This window comes from Erithacus rubecula (assembly GCF_903797595.1).
Source record: "Erithacus rubecula genome assembly, chromosome: 9".
Taxonomy (NCBI): Eukaryota; Metazoa; Chordata; class Aves; order Passeriformes; family Muscicapidae; genus Erithacus; species Erithacus rubecula.
The window spans coordinates 29,192,048-29,201,233 of record NC_136660.1 but is presented as its reverse complement, the minus strand read 5'-3'; the positions used below and the strand labels follow the sequence as shown (position 1 = coordinate 29,201,233).

At 38.8% G+C, this 9,186-nt stretch overlaps 1 long non-coding RNA gene across 1 annotated transcript; it reads right to left on the bottom strand.

Moving 5' to 3' along the window:
* Positions 1 to 705: 705 nt before the first annotated feature.
* On the bottom strand, positions 706 to 8,879 carry LOC306805210. The gene is made up of 3 exons (XR_013775148.1): positions 8,780 to 8,879; positions 8,626 to 8,675; positions 706 to 831 (listed from the first exon to the last, which is right to left on the bottom strand). It is a non-coding gene; the product is annotated as an uncharacterized lncRNA (long non-coding RNA).
* Positions 8,880 to 9,186: the final 307 nt, after the last annotated feature.

The window sequence follows — 9,186 nt, the reverse complement described above, 5'->3', positions numbered from 1 at the left end:
TTGGTTTTTTTCCCCCTGTGTTTGTGCAGCATTGAATACTGAGAATCCAAATGCCTGTCACCCTACTGTACTATTAAAATTAAGACCAGTGATTATTTCATTCTCATTATCTAATCAAAGAAATAATTCTGATTCAAAGCTACACATGTTGGAAGCAGCAAAGTGCATGTGATATCTGTGGCCCTTTTGCTGCTCTTAGCTAGCCACTAACTCACTTAATTTTGTGTAGTTTAGCACATTACAAGATTGTTCAGGAGTGCCATAAATGATGTCAGGCACCATCAGAAACCACTTCAGAAAATCATTGCCTGTAGCCAGATCAAAAGGTGAACACCTGGAAACTTGCAGTTCTGGGAAAGCAGAATAAATCTTTTTTCTTTCCCCCCTTTCTCTCTCTTTTTTTTTTTTTTTTTTTTTTTTTTTTTTTTTTTTTTTTTTTTTTTTTCTTTCTCTTCCTCTTGGAGATTTGTTTCTTTTTCCTTAAAGAATTTGAAAGGTTTATTTACAGCTTTTCAAATGACCCCTAATCTATTTAGAAAAACATAGCACGGCAAATTCATCTCGGGTGTAACTCCATTTGTTGATTTAAGCAGACTTGTGCCAGAAGGGAGCCTGGCCCAGGAGTTTCTCTGCACAGGAAAACAAAGCATTTGAATACAACACTTAATTGGCTCCTTGAGTCCCATCACAGGCTGTCCCGGAATATATTTATTAAAGGTAATTCTTTTATTGTGGTAAGATTGTATCAGTAGCTGAAACTCACAGTGTTAGTTTTAAACCTTGTCTTGTTCCCTAGGCTTGGCTGCTCCAGGCTGATAATTTTCACAGCACCTGACAGTGTTTAAAGAGACATTGTATTATGTAGTTGAGTGAAATCTAAGACCATAAATAACTGGGAAAGTTGCTTATTTTGTCAGATATCAGCAATATAATTAATTACAATCCATCAGGGTCAGCTTTCAGGAAGTAATATAAAAAGTTGTTTACTGTGGAGCCATGGAATTTAGAGATATGCTGGGAGCCTGTTGCAAAGACACACAGAGCCCATAAGTAATATTAAAATGATGTCTGCTATATAATCAAAAGCTATTTGATTTGTTTAAGCCTACAAATTGCCAGCATTTTTCTCTTTATATTGATTCACTATTTTTACATGAGTTTGTTATTTTTCTCAGCAAGTCCCAAAACATAAATACTTATATGAACACATAAAACCCCAGAAAAAGAATCTGGGTAACAAAAAGTCTATCAAACAGTAGCTGTTGATTTTCTTGCACTAAGGATAAGGCAGGAAGATCTCTCTCCAATGGAGAAGGGGCATGGGGGAGAGTGGAAGGACACTAAAGGGAAAGGATTGGCAAAAAGGATAAAGAAAAGAGACTAAGGAGAGGAGAAGGAGAAAATGTGGGAGGGGGAAATGTAGAAATATTCTGAAAATAGAAACCAGCAAGTGTGACTGAGAGGTTGGATCCTCTTCCCTGTTTGGCTGGTGACTGGATAGAATGGTCATGTAGCATTAATCCTCCCTGTCCTGTCCCAAGAAACAATCCTTGAAAGATCCAGGGATGAAGCCAGCAGAAAACTGGTGAACAATTAGTGCACATTTTGGATGAATCAGTTGCTTCACTTTCATTTGGATGCTAATGATGTTGTGATTGTGATTAGAGTAAACTGGGTTTGGGTTTTCTCAAATACACAGAAAATCTGCACAGTTTTAATTAGTTTGCTATGAACAAGCTCACTTTAAAGATTGTAGAAGATCTCCGTCCCTTTTTTCTGACTTTAATATACCAATTAAGTTGTGCTTGCTGCACAGTTTTTGGCCTTACACTGTGATTTTGGTCATATAGTTTAACAATTTATAAGAAAATCCTGAGGCCACAGAGCATTTGCAAACACACACCAAGCTGAACTGATGGGGAGGGCACTAGGAGGGGAATTTGTTTCAAAAATAAAAATGACCTTCCATGTGCAAACAAACTCATTTGCAGGAAAAGGACTAATGAAACAGAGCCTTTTAACGAAGCACCCAAATAATATTTTTACAAACCAACTTCTTGCTAAAGAAGCTGTCTGGGTGTATGCACATGCACTGCTGCTAAAACCAATTACTTTACTACATTTGCTAATAATACATATGTATGATTAGCAAATACATATGCTAATAATTCAGCCAGGGTAAAAATGTTAAAGAGAAAAAAAAATAAAAGAGTAGTATTTTGTAGAATGCTGGTTTGGTTTATCCAAGCAACTCAAATTTATATACCACAAGGATGAAAATGTTTTCTTTTATGCATATGAAACAACAGCAGGTAATTTAAAAGCAACAAATGTAAACAGTGTCAATCCCAAGCAATTATTTGAGATAAGAATAAATTAAATGCCAAAATTATTTCCATATACATACATATGATTCAGCATCACTGAGATTCTAAAAATGGCTTCATGACACCAAGGTCAAGCTCTGTAGCAACAATGATATTATTGATATTATTTTGATATAGAATTACTAAGTCAGATAACTTTTGGTTTTGCTCTCGTTTGTGAAACACATTTACAATCCTTTCTGCAGTTCCAGGTCAGAAATGGCAAACTTAATCTGAAGAGAAACGTTTATATATTTGATGTTAACTACAACAACAGCTCTATTCAGTTAGAACTCTTAAACCTTTTAATAAAGCAGATACTTGACACAAAGTTTTTATTTTATTTTTATAATAGATATATCCCCCAAAAGCTTGAAGTAATAAATCTGACTATAGAGTAATATTTCTGAGTATTTGCCACATAGTTTGTGCGTATTAGTGATGCATAATAAGTAGATGTTTAAAATATTTGTTCATAGAGGTCTTTCCTTGAACTTAAGCATAAGTTATCTAAACAGTTGAAAAAAGATTTATAGTTATGAAGAGGCCTATATGTCAAGCAAAGTTTTATGATATGTTCCATAATAAATTAGCAATAAATGGATACAGGTGACTGTGGAATTTATGGCCTTTAATGTTTTAATGCTTCACTAAAGAAAAACCTATTATTAAGGTCCTAAAGGGTAATACAGGAATACCATCTACAAATTGTCAAATTAAATAGTTATTGCCAGGTATTTCAACAGTGGAAAGTTTCTGCTTGACCAGCAGCAGGGGTGGATAGCAAAGAAAGCAGAAGACCAGATAATTTCTGTAGCACAGCTGAATATTTTACCCTGCAAACCCCACTCATTGGAAATGATGGGTCTGATCCTAAACCATCTCACATTTGGAAAACCTGTAATTATCCAGGTAATCTAAGTCTTCTTGAAGGACTCCAAATCACTCCTACAGGTAAAGGCTGAAGGATTCATCCCAGTTTAATGGAATGTTAAAAGCCAGTGAGTGAAGCTTTGCTTGGCTGAGATATTTTCAAACATTTCTGTCCACATGAAAACTGTTGCTTGAATTCAAGAAATAACACATTGTGGAAAAGAAATGGATTTCCCTGTCCTAACACTGTGACCTCAGGTAATACTGGAAAGTGCCCTGAAACACAAATGCCAATTTGTTGCTGCAGATGCTTGTGAACCTCTCTGAAGTGATATCCTCATCAAAGGATAAAATATGGATAAAACTGATGAGAACCCAACCAGAAAATAAACCAAACTTTGAATCAAAACAGGGATGGTACTTGGTGAGGTAAAGGGAAAGAGATTTATCTTTGAAGGGAAATCAGACCTGGCAGTAAGGAGTTAAGATCCCAAAACTTGGCAGTGCTGCCCACTCTCTGGAAGCAGCCCCCCCAGGGATGAAGCAGAGAGCAACCCTGTCCTCAAAATTGCTTTTTAAGATTAAGCATATCCAAGGCATTAGCAGGATGTCTGCACATTCACACATCAGCACAAGCATAGGGCCAGGGGGAGGGGGAAAGAGTTATGCAAAAGTGCTCTGCAACTGCCATTGGGGCAGTTCATCCCTAAAAGGAAACACATGTTAGACAATCCTCTGCCTAATAGGGTTGGACAGTAATTAAAAAATATCTTTTATTTGGAGAGCTGGGTCTTGAAACTACCAAGTGGCACCATTAATCTTTTTGATGTACTGCAAAGATCTGCAGCAAAGGTCAGCGAGCAGGAGCTCTGCCATTTGCAGGGGGACCAGGTCCTGGTGGGACAGAGCACACAGAGCCATCACACCCAGCTGTGGCTCACAAGGGGACCCTAGGGTGGCCATGAGCTGATCACATCCCCACCTGCTCTCATATCACTGGGTAAATCACCTTGAAAACCACCAGCAGCTCCTCGGAAATAAAATTCAGGTGAGGCAACTGCACAAGGAAACTATTTAAATGGAATGGATGGCAGGAAGAAGGCTCACTGCTCTCAGGATGCCTTGATCTGATCCTCAGAGAGGGCAGAGCCAAAGCTACTGTAAAAGGAGGTGTCTAAGATTCAAGTTGCATCACACTGACTGTGCCACAGCAGTTCAAGCAGCAAAGCCAAAGCTGCACTCTGTCCTCTCAGCATCAACACTGATAACTCCCCAAGAAATGTTTGCAGCAGTCCCATTTGCTCCAGCTGGGGAATCTCCAGCTCTAAAGAACCTTGATGTCCTCTACCAATACAACAGAACGAGAGGACACAGCCTCAAGCTGCACCAGGGGAGATACGGGCTGGATATTTGGAAAAAGTTTTTCATGGAAAGATTGATAAAGTACTGGAATGGTCTGCCCAGGGAGGTGCTGGAGCCACCATCCTTGGGTGTGTTTAAAAAAGATTGGATGTGGCACTCAGTGCCATGGTGTAGTTGGGGTGTTAGGGCATGGGCTGGACTCAATGACCTTGAAGGTTTCTTCCAACTTCTTCATTCTGTGAATTCTGTGAACTAAATTCCCAGAGTGGCAACTGCCAGAAAATCCAGGCAGAGTTTGTGGTCAGGGGGAAATCTGTCCATAGCAAGAAGAGGCACCAAATAACTGAGGAACAAATAACTCTGTCCCATGGCATGGAGGGCAGTGTTTTAGGCAGCCTCTGGCACTGCCTCAAAGATGTGCCAGGTTAAGCCCTGTTGTCATTCAAATAATCTCCAGTGTGGCTCAGTAAAGAGAGAAGCTTTCCACTGCAGATAGGGATAATGTTAATTAACTCATTAGTCTTGCTCACTTCACAGCTCCTTCCCCTTCCATGCTCTACTGTCCTGACTACTGTTCTTCCTTATTTTGACAGGGCTAAGAACCTCACTCTGGGACTTTTTTTAGATTTTGGGGTGTTTTAAAAAAGAATTTGATGAACACCTGTGATTTCATCTGGAAGTTGTTTTTCTCCCTGTGCTGTGAAGAGCTAACTTCCAGATCACCCTCCTGTCCATATGCCTGTCAGATGTGTTCATCCTGGGCTGGGCTGGGCTGGGTGCTTGGGTTTTTTTCCCACTATGAGCTACGAGTTTGTCTGACCCTTAACAATGACTGCTGCAGGTGAGCTGTAAAACTATCTGCTGTTCAGATAAAACTCAGATATTATCTACAGGCATGGCCTCTGTTTCCAGAAACCTTCTGTCCAGAGGGTCAGCTCTTCCCAGGTTACTGCTTCCCAGGGAAGGCTCCTTCCTCCCCAGGGTGAAGCTTCTGCAGAGTCTAATGTCAGCTAAATTCTCAATTGTTGCTGTTTCCTTGTGCTTTTTTTTTTTTTTTTTTTTTTTTTTCCATTCATCAATTGCCCTAAAAATCCTGTATCACTGTAAAAGGAAGATTATTGAATAAAGATCCCATGATTATTTTTTTAATGTTCTCTCCCTCAGGACAGAGGGAGATGATTGTGTGAGCAAAGGATTAATTTAGCTTGACAAGTGTCCCCAGATCTGGTTCTAGGGTGTAACATCACCTCTCTATTGTCTCTATATCCATTCCTGCTCAGAAAACATGGGAGAAGAATATCCTCTGATAATTTTTTTTCCTTCTCTTTGGACAGAAGTTAGCAGACTTAGATCTTCCTATTCCTTTTAGGGTAACAGTGTCTTTTGTGCCTGATTTCAGCAGCTGTGATCAGCCCACATACAGAAATATTCTGGAAAGATCAGTTCACAAGAACACTCAGCTTCTGGGGACAGGAGAAGTAAAACAATTTTTGTGCAAAGACAATAGATATCTTCTAAATAGGAAGGTAACAAAAAATAGGACAGATTCTGATTCAAAACAATATTTATTTAATTTACATATTTAGCTGGCATATTTGTGAAAATGAGAGACAAAACTGCACTACTACTTCACCATTATAATTACATTATAATTATTCATTATAATTACATGCTTCTAAATAATGATTTTTTTGTTTTTCTGCCTCTATCCACTACTGCAACATGACAAATCTTTAAAGATATTATACAGATATGTTTCCTGAGGTTTCCAATGTATGGGTATTTTAATGGCATCCACAGTAGCATTCAAATGAGGGTAAAGAAATAAAATTTATGAATTTCAGATGCTTCTTCATTTAAAGCAGACTGAAAAAAACAAGGAAGTGGGGAAGTGATAGGTGTAATGCACCACAATTGCTCTGCATCTGGGATTTTCAAACATGTTTAAACCATCAGAATCTCTTCATCCATTCAGACACATTTCAAAGAGCTTTGAAAAGTCTCTCCTCATACCAATGTTGTGCACTGGGAATGGGTGTGAACCAAATCCCTCCTCTGGATATTCCTCTGCCAGCCTGTGGCTCAGCACCCCCTCCTGAATTCTGCAGCTGAGTCACTCCCTGTTATGTCCAGGATTGAATATTCCCATTACCTTTTTCAGGCACCATGTCAAGCACTAAAATACCAGTGAGCTCTGAGAGCTGCAGGGGGGAAGAAGGGATGCCAACCCTCAGCTGCTGGTTTGGAGACTGGCTGCAGGGCAGGTGATGCTTCCAGCAACCCCAGTGGAAACAAGCAGTGCTTGTTGTATACTGCAAAATGGGATTGCTCTTGGCTTGAGAAATCTGTACTGATCCAAAACCCAGCAAAAAAAGCTTGAGTAAAGATGCAGGAGGTGTGTGGCTCTCATGCCCAGATTGCTGCAGCAGCTGGGACCAGAGGGAAAAGGCAGCACTGTTTGTTATAAGCACAAAGGTAAAAAGAGCTGGAGGAAAGCAGGAGGTCTTCTGTAGGAAGGAATGGAGAAAGCGATGGAAGGAGCACCAGACAGGACAATATACAAGTAGAGGTGAAAAAATTCAGATGGGAATTATTCTTTTAGGACTATATAAAATCAGAAATAGTGGGAAGAGGTTAAGCCTACTGGAAGGACAGGGCTGCTGTTGACAATATGAGATCAGTGTTTGAAAGAGTCACTACAAAAGATGGCACAGACATCATGTTGTTGAAAAAAAAATTAAATTTTTAAAAGGTGTGTCAGTTAATATGAGTTTAGACGTTTCAGGAGTCTCTGTAGAGTCTGTATGGAACAAAAAAAAAAATTTTAAAAATAAATAAATAAATAAATAAATAAAGAAGGCCACAGTTTTTAAACAAAAAGAAACCAAGACAGAAAAGTGAATGAATCAACCTCAATCTATGAGGTTGCTGATACTTTCCACACACTCTCAGGAGGGGCTTCCTAAAAAACCATAATATCTTGTGATGTTGAAAGAGAAATACAAAAGAAAAGCACCAGTAGCTATGACTGGATATTAGAAAAATGTAGAGGTCCATTTAGACATACACCTTCAATATAAGGTGATAGTCTAAGACACCTGGGTACCTGTGTGATTTCCTGGGTTAATTTATTTATAGTCTATTGTTTCACATCAAGTGTGTCCATAATATTTATGGAATGTGACATTTGGGGTTTTCTTCCCAAAAGTATGCAGCAAGCTGAGTTTTATGTCCAAATATATATGTCTCATTTGATATTGGCTTAATAGCTTCTTTCCCAAACACAACAAGGCCTGGCTCAACAGCATTTCTGCTGTGATGTTTATGTAACAGCCAAGTTCAGGAACATTTCTTTTTTTTCTTTTTTTTTTTTTTCTCTGACAGTATCTTCTTTTTTTCTTCTTAATTTCAACTCAAGATGGTCTCAGGGAAATAAAAAAAAAAAGGAGAGGAAGTTGTGCTAATGAAATTATATTTCCCTTTTAAAGATACATGCATAATTTTTTTAGCTAACATGCTTATTGCAAATTCAGGCACACAGGACCAAAATTCAAAGTTATTCTCACTTTCAAAAATAAAATCAATATGCAAAAATCTCTAAACCACAGCAGAGAGCACCACACTGTGAAATCAACAGTCTAATTCAGACACAAAGCTGAAATTCCACCACTAAAGCTTCTGTGGGGTGAATCCAGCCCAAGCTTTTGTCTGTAAATTCATTTTTCCAAACATCCCCACCTGGGCAGTGGGAGATTGAAGTGACAGCAGAAAGTCACCTCTCCAGGAGCCAACCTGGCTGCAGCTTGTCTGGTGTTGAGTGTCTGGGTCTGGTTTTACTCCTGCAAGACTGGAGTTAAACTACATATTCTTGCCCTCTCATCTGACAGAGGAATGCACTCAGCCCCCGAACATTTGCACTGCTTGTCTTGCTGCCATCATTAAGGGAACCTCCTGCCTTGTAAAAATGTAACTACACGTGTTTCATAAAAAATCGATATAAAAATAACAACACTGGGGTGCTTACATCTTTCTGGAACAATTGAATTCTGAAACAAGCATCTCTGGTTCTTCCTCCTGCAAATGGATCAAATTACATTTCACTAGGTAATAAAGTGTGCTACAATAGCCTGCCCAATCTGTTTTCATCTTGTCTGGTACAAAGTTTCAGATATACTCACTCATTATTCAACCTAATAGGCTGGGTTTGGCATATATTGAATGTTAGTGCTCTCCCTGGAAGCTGCAGAGGTTAACTGCTCCTAAAAGTCTCTTTCCTTCCTTTCTGAGCATGTTTTCCCCATGAACATTCGAAACAACAGAAGTAAATGTCATAATACCCTAAGATGAAGGTGCTGGTGCAGACCACAGTGATGAAATAATGGTAGAATTTTTTTTTTTTTTTTTTTTTTTTCTAATCCTAGGTCACACCAGTGGAACCTGGTCCATACTGGGAAGTATTTTTAAATGTATCAGGGAAGCAATTTCTTCTTGCCAAAATGCTTGCAGAATTGAAGATCCACATTATTAAGCATTACTATCATTCTTTATTCACTTTCTTGGTAGTGTTTGCATGATTGTGGCTCTC